Source organism: Elephas maximus, chromosome 11, assembly GCF_024166365.1.
Source record: "Elephas maximus indicus isolate mEleMax1 chromosome 11, mEleMax1 primary haplotype, whole genome shotgun sequence".
Taxonomy (NCBI): domain Eukaryota; kingdom Metazoa; phylum Chordata; class Mammalia; order Proboscidea; family Elephantidae; genus Elephas; species Elephas maximus.
Genome location: NC_064829.1, coordinates 55574409 through 55586503, shown reverse-complemented (window position 1 = coordinate 55586503; position 12095 = coordinate 55574409). Strand labels below are relative to the sequence as shown.

The 12095-nt window shown below is 34.6% G+C and overlaps 1 protein-coding gene across 16 annotated transcripts in view; it reads left to right on the top strand.

The window, feature by feature from the left end:
* The window catches only part of PIAS2 (protein inhibitor of activated STAT 2), a 117309-nt gene that overhangs the window by 16314 nt on the left and 88900 nt on the right, over positions 1–12095 (top strand). Inside the window, exon 1 of one of the 16 annotated variants that reach the window (XM_049901710.1) lies at positions 4603–4691. The exons of 14 other annotated variants lie outside the window; for them this stretch is intronic. The gene's annotated coding sequence lies outside the window, so the exon portion shown is untranslated. Of the gene's footprint in view, positions 1–4602; positions 4692–10654; positions 11239–12095 lie in introns of those variants that run through there. One more of the 16 variants, XM_049901709.1, reaches the window with a different exon arrangement.

Sequence of the window (12095 nt, the reverse complement as noted above, 5' to 3'; positions counted from 1 at the left end):
TCTCCCTTCCAGCCTTTGTTTTCTATTGGTACCATTAGATTGTCAAGCATTTATGTTTTATAACTCTTCTAAAGTTTTCTATTTTTCTTTCTACAGAAATATTCTGGAAATTAAATACGAATAACCAGCTTTTGTGATATGTATGTTGATACAAGTATCAGTCACTGTAGAATCACATAGTGTGGTGCCATAGAGGAGCTTCTATGTTATTAAAACTCTTTTTCTTAAAAAGGAAATATAATAAAGTTTTGCTTGAGTGAGGAGAGGAGAGCTCATTCAGCTTTTCTTGAAGGTAGACTTTTTCGAGCTCTTGACCTTCCTGTGCTAATCTGGGCAGATTGCTTTCTAGACCTGATACACAGCTGTCATCCTGGGATTGCTTACATTGCATTCCTGGGCGAGGTCTGTTTTTACTTGGATCCCATCCATGTCTTTCTCTTTTTTAGATTCCTTTTTAGTTTTAGTGGAATACAGTCTTTAGTCTTTGTTTCAGGAAGGATCTGCTGGTGATAAACTTTCTGAGCCATTAAATGCTTGAAAATACTGCTTTTATTCGTTACTGAAAGTTTATAGAATTACAGTATTAAAATACATAGTTTTTCTTTCAGAACTTTGAAAGCTTTGCCCTAGGGATTTGAAACACTCAGTGTAGCCAAGGAGAGGTCTGTTCATTGTTCATTCATTTTAAATCTTTTGTAGTAACCTCCTTTGCAATCTGGAAACCTTTATATTTGGTATTGTGCCCTGTGTTTATTTGTAGGTTTTAAAAAATTTCTTCTGGTAGATACATTTTCATTTCTAAGACCCTTCAGATCTGGGGAATTATCTTTTATTTGACAACTTTTCTTCTCCTTTTCTCTGAGACTCTTATTAGGTGGATGTTGGACTTCCTAGACTGAAGTTCTGCCTTTTTTACATCCTAGGAGCTTTCCTTGACTTTGTCTTTCAACTCTTCTGTTGATTTTCAGTAGTTAATACTTTATAAGATCTCTGTCATCTTCCTTTTCTTCTCTCTCTCTTTTTTAATAGCATTGTGTTTTAAAAGTTCTCTTGGAATAGTTCCCTAAATCTGTAATTACAATAGTGTTTTTTGTATTTGGATATACAGTGTTTATTTTTATCTCTTGATGTATTTATGTAATGAAGAAAAATGATTTTTTGTAACAGGTAAAATATAAATAAATAATAAGATTACTTATAGCAGGTAAGATGTAGCACTGGCGGTTTTTTTTTTTTTTTTTAAGATGTAAGTAAACAGACATGTACCCACCACCCAATTTAACAAATAGTTCATTGTCTTAGGTTTAGCAGATGCCTTTCTCTGATCACATCCACTATGCATACCTCACCGTCACTAGTAAGGTAACTACTGTGCCAAATTTTGGGTTCATTATTTCTGTGCCTTTCTTTATACTTATATGTATACAAATATTATTTCTTTTTATGTGTTTTAAAACTACAAAAATTCTATTTGTCTTTGTGTGTTTTTTTGTTCGCATATCATTGCTTTTGATTTCCATTGTGCTGATATCGCAGTTTATCCTTTCTCTTGCTGACAGGAAATTTGTGCTGTTTTTCAGGCCCCCAAATCTCTTATCCACACTTCTGAAATACCAAAAGCTCTGAAAAAAAAATTGTAAATTTTCAGCAAACTTTATTTTGTGAAAAAACCGAACCTGCACTGATATGAAGCTGTTTATACTCCTTATTGATCTCACTTAGTGTGAATATTTGTATATTTCACTGTAGAAATTCTAGGAATAGAATTGCTGGACTTAACGTTATGTATGTGCATCTTCAACAAAGCTGGATAATGCCAGATTGTGTTCCCAACAAGTTTGTATCCGGTAGTGCAGAAGTTTTCGTTGGTCTGCTTTCTGTCAACACTTGGCTCTGTCACACTTTAAAAGTTTTTGCCGGTCTGGTGAGTATAAAATAGCACCTCTTGATTTTCATTTTTACCCTTTTGGTAGTAAGTTAAAGCATCTTTTACTATGCTGATTAACCATTCTTCTTCCCTCGTCTGCGAAATTCCTGTTCATGTCAGTGTTTGCACCAGGTTATTTCTTGTTGATTTGTAACAGTTCTGTAATTGTGTATATGTATTGCAAATTTATTCTATCAATTTGACTCGCTTTTAAATTTTTCTGTCTTTCGATGAACAGAAGTTCTAAATTTTTAAGAAGTTGAATTTATTAGTCATTACGGCTAGTGCCTTTTGAATCTTGTTGAAGAAATTTTTCTTCAGCAGAGTTCTTGAAGCTATTTTCCATTATTTTGTAAAAGTCATATGTTTTTTACCTATCACATCTAACTTTTTAATTCATCTGGAATTGTGTGGTGAGCAGATGTATGTTTTTCCCTCATATGAATAACAAATTGTTTCAGGACCTTTTATGCGGTAGATTCTTTCCCCACTGATCTGAATATCATCATACGTCAGCTTCATCTGTCTGTTTAGCTAGGCTTTAGTTCCGGGCTCTCTAGTCTGACTGTATACTTCCTACTCTATTACGTTAATTACTGCAACTTTGTAACAACTGTAAAGATAAACTTTTATTGCTATATAGCATACATATAGAAAGTACACAATCATGAGAATACAGCTGGATGAATTTTCTAAATATAACCATCACGTAGGTCAAGAAATAGAATATTGTCAGCACCCCAGAGGACCCCTCCACTTGAACTCCCTCTCAGTGACTAAACCCCGTTTCCCCAGTGATACTTACTATCCTGAGTTTAACATATTAGATTAGTGTTGTCTGTATTTTTGAACTCTATATAAGTGACACTGTATAGTACATATCCTTTTGTGTCTGGCTTTTTTCCCTCTCAGCTTTGTTTGTGAGATTCATCCATATTGTTGTATGTAGTTGCAGTTTGTTCGTTCCCTTCCACTACCAATGTAATAGAGTTCCAGTTGCTCTACTTCCTTGTCCGTTTTTTGAGTTTTAGCCATTTGGTGGGCAAGTAGTAGTATTAATTTGCATTCCTCTAATGAGTAACGAAGGAGCCCTGGTGATACAGTGGTTAAAATTTTCAGCTGCTAACAGAAAGGTAGGCGGTTCAAATCCACCAGCTGCTCCGTGGGAAAAAAATGTGGCAGTCTGCTTCTGTGAAGATTATAGCCTTTGACACCCTGTGGACAGTTCTACGCAGTCCTGCAAGGTTGTAATAAGTTGGAATCGATGTGATGGCAATGAATTGGAAATGGGTGATGATGTTAACCCATTGCCATCAGGTTACTCATGGCTGACCCCATGTGTTAAGCATTAAGCCCGTTTTAATACAACTTCTCACTTATAGACTATCTCATTATCTGACATTTTGCATTTCCGACAATAATAAAAATCTACTAGCTGACTATTTTGCACATTAACAACATGCATTTGGTAGTGACGAACGCTGAGGTACTAGGTGAGAGTAACACTGGCTTTGATGGTTAAAGTTATGTGTCAGCTTGGCTGGGCCATGAGCCTCAGCAGTTTGACAGTTATGTAATAATTAATTTGGTGGTTATGTAATGATGTAGTCATCCTCCATTTTCACATAACACCAATTTGTGCATAATGACCTAGTCTTTGGAACCTAACCATGTCAATAAGTGAGGAGAAAGTGTGTGCTTACTGGCTATTTGAATATCTTACAAAGTGGCTTTCCAAGTCTTTTGCCTGTATTTATATTGGGCCATCTGTCTTTTTCATGCCGGTTTGTAGGTGTTCATTATATATTCCAGATAACAGGTCTTGCTGGTTGATTTGCAAATATCTTCTTTCCCAGCTCTAGAAATCTATTGGAAGTTCTGCTTGGCTTCTTAGCCTCTCCGCTGTCCTTTTTCCATTGGCAGATATCTCCAGGGGAATTAAATGTTGGGTTTAACTTCCTAGACTTCCCTTCTTTCCGGAGCTTGGCTGCTCATGTCCTTACTTGTAGTATGTCAGGCCTTTAAACAGGTATTTTTATATTATGTTCAGTTTTTAAGGTCTCACAGGTATGATTGATTTGAAGCACTCTAAGGGACAGGGAAATAAGGGCAAGTCCTCCCACTTTGTAGTTGTTTTTCAAGGAATGTCTTGGCTGTTTGCTCCTCCATGTAATTTTAGAGTTATCTTTCATCTTTTCAGGACACACACACACACACACACACACAATACCTTTTGGGATTTTGATGAGAAATGCATTGAATCTGTAAACCAGTTTTGGAAGAGCTAACACTTTGTTACGAAGTTTTTTCAACCATAAACATTGTGATCTCTATTTACTTAGGTCTTTTACAATGTCAATAAAGTTTAATGATTTTCTTCAACTCAAACATTACAGATATTTTATTTCTAGGCACCTTCTTTTTGAAGCATATCATAAATGGTATCTTTTTTATGGTTATATTTTCTAGCTTGCTAGTGTATAGAAATACAATTTAACTTTATGTAACAACTTTGCTATACTGTACTCCTAATTGTAATAAATTATCTATAGATTTTCTTTTGGATTTTCTATGCAGATAGTCCTATCTGTGAATAATGACTGCTTTGTTTCCTCCTTTCCAATTCTTATGCTTTTTTTTTCTTCTTCTTTTTCTTGTCTTAATGTGCTGGCTAGGATCTCCAGTACAATGTTGAATAGAAGAGGTGATGGGGGCATCCTGATCTTGTTCCTGATTTTAAAGGGAATGCTTTCAAAGTTTCACAGTTAAGTATGATGCTTGCTGTAGGTTTTTGTAGATAATCTTTTCAGGTTAAGGATGTTCCTTTGTTACTAGTTTAAGTTTTTTTTTTTTTAAATCATAAATGGATGTTGATTTTTGTCAAAAGCTTTTTCTGCATCCTTTGAGAGGTCATATGTTTTTTTCTGTAATTTGTTACTGTGATGAATTGCACTGATTTTTTTTTTCTAATGTTAAAAACAAACTTGTTTTCTAAGTATAAATTCAACCCTAATCCATCTCTCTCTATTTTTTGTCACTGTTCTCAGTTTGATGATATTTTAGGATTTCTGCCTCTAATAATAAGTAATATTGGCCTAGGTAGTTTTTTTTTTTTTTTTTAAATACACCTTTTCTCTTTCTTTTCTGGAAGAGTTTATGTAAGATTAGAATGATCTGTTTCTTAAATGTTTGGTAGAACTTGCTTGTAAAATTGTTACTGGTATTTATTTTGTGGGAAGATTCGTAACCACTAATTCACTTGTTTTGGTTATAGGATTGTTAATGTTTTCAACTTTTAAGTCTGTTTTGGTAGGTTATACTTTTATAGAAATTTGCCCATTTCATCCATGTTCTTGAATTTATGCATAAAATTGTTAATCTCTTATTCTGTAGTATCTGTAGATAACATCACCTTTATTTTTATTTTATTTTTTTGATGCTTTTTTTTTTTCTTGGTCACTTTTAGCTAAAAGTTTGTCATTTTTTAAAGAATTTTCAGAGAATCAACTTTTTGGATTTGTTGAGGCTCCTTATTGTATCTTCCTCATTTAATTATTTCTCCTCTTTATTTTCGTGTACCTTCTATTGGTTTATTTCTGTTCTTTTTCTTATTTGTTAAGTTGGATGTTTAGCTCATTAATTTTCAGCATTTTTAATATATTCAATTAAGACCATAAACTTGTATGTATTGCTTTTCTTGCATCATGCAAGCTTTGATATGTAGTATTTTATTTTTAATTTCTAAGGTTTTTTCTTCTTATGAGTATTTTTATACTCACAGTTAATTTTTCTATTTTCCACTGTGAACTCTTAAATTCATAAGTTATTTATAAGCTTAATTTCTAAACATTTGGAGGTTCCTCTAGTTAATTTGATTATTGATTTGTAATTGCATTGTGGTTAGGTAGCATGAACTGTATAATACTAATCCTTTGAAATCTATTGAGACTGTGTGGTCAGTTTTTAATTATTTTTGTTTGCGCTCGAAGAGAATGTGTAGTCTCTAATTGTTGTTGCAAAGTTTTAGATATGTCCAGTAGTTAGGTTTGTTAATTATGTTGTTCCAATCTTACATCCTTATTTTTTTAGAGAGCAGAGAGGTATGTTAATGTTTTACTAGAGTGTTGGATTTTTCAGGTTTTCCTTGAGTTGCATACATTTTTCTTTCTTGTAAATTTTTAAATCCCTAGTATACGTGGGAATGTAAACTTACTATCTTCTGCTGAATTAACTTTCGCTCTGTGTAGTGACTCTTTGTCTAGGAATGCTTTTTGTCTTAAATACTACTGTTGGAAATGAATGTACCTACGCCGTCTTTCTTTGGATCAGTTAATTTTGCCTTATTTTTAAAATCTCCCCTTCCCTTACATTTTTGTGTTCTCTTATTTTACTTGTATCTCTTTTGAATATCCTGTCATTAACTTTTTTTATTTTTAACATTGAGGGATCACTTAATTTTTTTTAACTTAAAAAAAAATTAATAGGCTTTATTTGTTTAGAGTAACTTTGGGCTTACAGGTGAATTGAGCAGAAAGTACAGAGTTCCCATATACCGCTTTTTTTCCCTACACACAGGTTCCCTTATTATTATCATCTGCATTAGTGTGGTGCATTTATTATAACTGATAATTAATGTTGATACATTATTATTAACTAAAGTGTATAGTTTACATTAAGGAGCGCTGGTGGCTCAAACGGTCAAGCACCTGGCTGCTAACCCAAGAGGTTGGTAGTTCGAACCCACCCAGCCTGCTACACGGTACCTGGTGATCTGCTTCCATAAAGATTATAGCCAAGAAACTCTGTGGGGCAGTTCTGCTCTGTCACTTGGGGTTGGTGTAGGTTGAAATTGCCTCGATGGCACCTAACAGCCACAACAGCAGTTTACATTAGGGTTTACTCTCTGTTGTACAGTTCTGTGGATTTTGATAAATGCAAAATGTCATATATCCCCCATTACAGTATCATACAGAATAGTTTCACTGCCCTAAAACTCCCCTGTGTTCCACCTACTCATCTTCCCCTTCCCCCGGGCCCCTGGCAAAACTACTTACCTTTTTAGTCTATTCCAGTGTGTCACATAGTTGTAATCATGCAGTATGTAGCCTTTTCAGACTTGCTTCTTTGATTTAGCAATATGCATTTAAGGTTCCTTCAAGCCTTTTTGTGGCTTATAGCTCATTTCTTTTAATCACTGAATAATATTCCGTGTTATGGATGTATCACAATTTATTATTGTTTATTATTATTTTTTTTATGGATGTATCACAATTTCTTTTTCCTCATTCACCTAAAGAAGGACATCTTGGCTGCTTCCAGTTGTTGGCAGTTATGAATAAAGGTGCTATAAACATTTGTGTACAGGTTTTTGTGTAAACACAAGCTTTTAGCACATTTGGATAAATACCAGGGACCTATGATTGCTGAATCATAGTGTAAGTCTATGTTCAGCTTTGTAGGAAACTGCCGGATTGTCTTTAAAGTGGCTTTACCATTTTGCATTTTCGCCAGCAATAAATAAGAGTTTCTGTTGCCCTACATTCTCACAAGTACGTCAGCATTTAGTATTGTAAGTGTTTTGGATATTAGCCATTCTGATAGGTATGTGGTAGTATCTCATTGTTTTAATTTTCAGTTCCCTAATGACGTGATGGAGCCCTGGTGGTACGGGTGTTAAGAGTTTGGCTGCTAACCAAAAAGTTGGCAGTTTGAATCTACCAGCCACTCCTTGGAAACCTCATGGGGCAGTTCTACTCATCCTATAGGATTTCTATAAGTTGGAATTGACTGGGTGTCAGTGGGGTTTGTTTTTTGCTTATTTTTTTTAATGACATGATGTTGAACATCTTTTCATATTCTTATTTGCCATCTGTACATCTTTGGTGAGGTGCCTGTGCAGATCTTTTGCCCATTTCATAATTGGATTGTTTCTTTGTTGAGTTTTAAAAGTTCTTTGTATATGTGCTTTGCAGATATTTTCTTCCAGTCTGTAACTTGTCTTTTTCATTGTCTTATCAGTATCTTTCACAGAGCAGAAGTTTTTAATTTTAATGAAGTTCACCTTATCATTTTTTTCTTTTATGAATTGTGCTTTTGAAAACGCTGGTGGCATAGTGGTTAAGTGCTATGGCTGCTAACCAAGAGGTCAGCAGTTCGAATCCACCAGGCGCTCTTTGGAAACTCTATGGGGCAGTTCTGCTCTGTTCTGTAGAGTCGCTATGAGTCAGAGTCAACTCCACGGCAGTGGGTTTTGGTTGGATGATCCGTTTTGAGTTAATTTATATGAAAAGTTCAAGGTCAGTGTCTAGATTCATTTTTTTGTATATAGATGTCTAGTTCAAGCATCATTTGTTGAAAAGACTATCCTTTCTCTATTGAATTGCATTTGCTGCTTTGTCAGAGGTCATTTGACTATATTTGTGCATTCTCTTTATAGACTCTGTCTTGTTCCATTGATCTGTTCACCTTATTGTTTTGCCATTGTCAAGTTGTATTATTGTTTACTGTAGCTTTATAGTAAGTTCTGAAGTTGGTTAGTGTCAGTCCTCCTCCAACTTTGTTCTTTTTGAGTATTGGGTTGGTTATTCTGAATCTTTGGCCTTTCCGTATAAACTTTAAAATTAATTCTCCAATATCCACAAAATAACTTTGATGGCATTTAGATTGGGATTTCATTGAATCTATAGATCAAATTGGGAAAAACTGACATCTTGACAATATTCTGTCTGCCTATCCATGAACATGGACTTTATCTCTTATTTATCTAGCGGTTTAATTTCTTTCATTAGAGTTTGTGGTTTTCCTCATAAAAATCTTGTACATATTTTGTTAAGTGTATACATTAGTGTTTTTTCATGCTAGTGTAAGTGGTGGTGTATTTTAAATTCCAATTGTTTATTACTGGTATACTGGAAAACAGTTAATTTTTGTATATTAACCTTGCAGCCTACAACCTTGCTACATTGCTTTCTAGTTCCAGAAATTTTTTTGTTGATTCTTTGGGCTTTTTCTGTGTAACCTGTCATGCTGTCTACAAGCAAAGACAGTTTTCTCTTCCGTCTCAACCTGTATACCTTATGTTTCCTTTTTTGTCTTATTGCATTAGCTAGAACTTCCACTATAATGGCGAATAGAAGTGGTGAGAGGGGACATCATTGTCTTGTTCCTTAGCTTAGTAGAAAACTTGTTTCCTCACAATTATGTGTGATATTAGCTGAAGGTTTTTTGTAGATGTTGTTTATCAAGTTGATGGTCTTCTCTGTTCCTAGTTGGCTGAGAGTTTTTAATTATGAATGGTTGTTAGATTTTGTGAAGTGCGTTTTCTGCATCTGTTGATCGTGTCCTTTTGCGTCTGACTTAGTTTATTCAGCGTGATGTTTCAAAGGTTCACCCATGCTTTAGCGTGTATCAGAGCTTCACATCTCTTTATGGTTGAGTGATATTTCATTTTATATATATATTATATTTTGTTTCCTAGGAGTTATTTTTAATGCATTGTAAGGAAGAGATCCACTTAAGATCACTAAGTTAAAGGGGGTTTAATGTTGAGGAATACGTGATTTCATAGGAATGCAGGGTCTCTGAAATGGGTAGTAGTTAGGAATTGGGGTAGTCTTTGAATTTGCCATGTAGTTTCTCTTATGACGTCAGCTTGGCCACTCTTGACTTATTATTATGATCGTATGTATGTCTGGTGGTTTTTCATTATCTATTCGTGCTTATAATGTTGTTTTAATACTGTAGTTGGAATAAGCAATATTAATATCATTTTTCAGTTTCCCTTAGCAGCTCCTCCTCTTAATTATATATATCATAGCAGATGGAGTATCTACAAAATTTGTTTAGATCTTTACCATGACTTCTAACCTATTAGAGTTTTCCCAAATTCCAGCTTATTTTTGGCCATTTCCATCTTATGTTTAATAGTTGAAGAGCAGTCTTATGGAACTATTTTAACTCATTGGTGAATACATATAATATTCATATCTACTTATGTCAAAAACCTAAATGCACAGAGAAACATCAAAAATTAGTGTAACAGAATGTATTTATCATGAGTAGATATGATTCAAATCAGGCAGCATCAACCCAAAGGTATCAGGAAGGAGCTCTGAAGAGGGGATGATGAAAACAGGTTACGTATGCGGGTCCACCAGGGTAGTCTCCTGAGGGTGATTGTAAATTCCTTTCATATTGTTATCTCAGAGCTTGTACAGGGCTTCAGGGCCAGTCAATTGTAAAAAACAGTCATTAAGGACATGCCACATATCCTAAAACACAGCTTCCAGTTAGACCTGGGAATTTCTGCCTCTTGAAACTGACTGCACCTAGATAATTCTCCAGAAGGGCCCAGTGCCTGAGGCAAAACTTTCTCCACTAAGCTGCTTACTAGGCTATTGTTTGACTTCAAGGTGACTTTAGGAAAACAGTTCCTTAAATGCCGAAGGTTCAATAGGGCAATTGGCCTGGTGGGTTACCCCAACTCCATGGACCCAGAAATGTGGATTCCAGGAGAATTAAAATGATTTCTCACATATTTGGTGACTTCTTTCCCTAAACTTTTGTTTCAACTTGCCTTCACTTCTGTATGGAATGTTTCAATCATGTAATGTCCCGGCTTTTTACGTTTTTATAATTTTGTGTTAAGTTTGATAAACACAGTTGATTAAAAGTCCTAGTCTTAATTTATACCAGATTTTCTTTTAAAATCCAAATTATTTAGACTTCTTTTTTTAAATTAATCATGCCAACATATTTCAGTGTAGTCAGAGTTTCCTTCAAGTCAGTTGGTAATCTCTTATTGAGACGTTCCTTTTTGTAGAATATGTAAAAATTGTAACCAAAGTGTTAGAGAGAAAACTGTGGAAGTTTTTGAGAGACAGCGGGGTGGAGTGGAAAATATCCACTTGAAAAAATAAGACTAAAGATGTAGAGCTTCAGAGCTTGTTGGCGAACAAGAGCTGAAATCCATTTTTTGGAGTATTCATAGCAGGCTAATCTTACCTGAGAGGACACTCATGACCCTTTCTACTCACTGTAACCACTAACTTGACTTGATTGAAGACTGAATTAAAAAAAAAAAAAAAGGCATCACCTTTAGAAGAAATGAGATCCAACAAACTTTGACAGGAAAACATATTCATAAAATTTGACTTAGTAAGCTCTTTAAAGAATATCTTAACAGTAAGTGCTAAATAAAGGTGAGTTTTTTTTTTTTTTTTAAATAGACATTGATGACCAGAGGGATGAAATAACTTTCTCAAGGTTCTGAGTCTTGCTGCCACAACTTGGCCTACAACTACTGGTTACGGGTGAGATGTTTTCTAAAAGGCCCCATTGACTGTCAAAACTATTATATTTGGGCCTGTGTCTGGCAGTACTTTAATCTTTGCAGCATTTGGTAGTGCAAAGACAAACTCATCTGCTGTTTCCCTTGGGAATTTCTCTTTTGCTTCTGAATTCGTAGTTCTAAGTCCTTATCTCTTTCCTCCTTTTTGTTTGTATATTTACAACAACTAAGAGAGCTAATTTCATTAGCATCTTTTGCCTGATAATGTTACCATTACAAGTATATGGTATGAGGCCTTCCAGAAATTCCTTTTTGAGAAGGAATTTGGTAGGGTGACTTTGTGCTCTATTTTATCATTTCTTTAAAACATGTTTTTTTTTTTTTTTTAAAAACATGTTTCCTTAAAATGAAAAAATACCTGAAAATAAGTGTAAGGAGGGAAGCAAGCTAGAGAATCCTGAACTAGTCAGGTATTAGTGTTTTCCATGATAGCGTTACTCATACTACTGTAATATAAGCAAATCTCAAATCGAAGTATGTATTATGATCGAGGACTTTGGGAATAAGGCATTGCATCCCCTTACTCGAGAAGACAGTTACTGAAAAAGTTATCAGTCCTTTTTTTGCATAAGAACTTGAGTGATAGAGTAGCTGTAACTGGTGTGTCATGAGATAGGCCAAAAGAAAAAAAAAAAAAACTTTACCATCGTTGTTGCCTACAGTATACGGTTAAAAAACCAAAAAACCAAACCCAGTGCAGTCGATTCGATTCCTACTCATAGCGACCCTATAGTGACCCTATAGCATACAGTTAAGATCAATAAAAATAATATCTTCATCTTACACATGGAGGAAATGAAGCACGTTAGAATATAATGA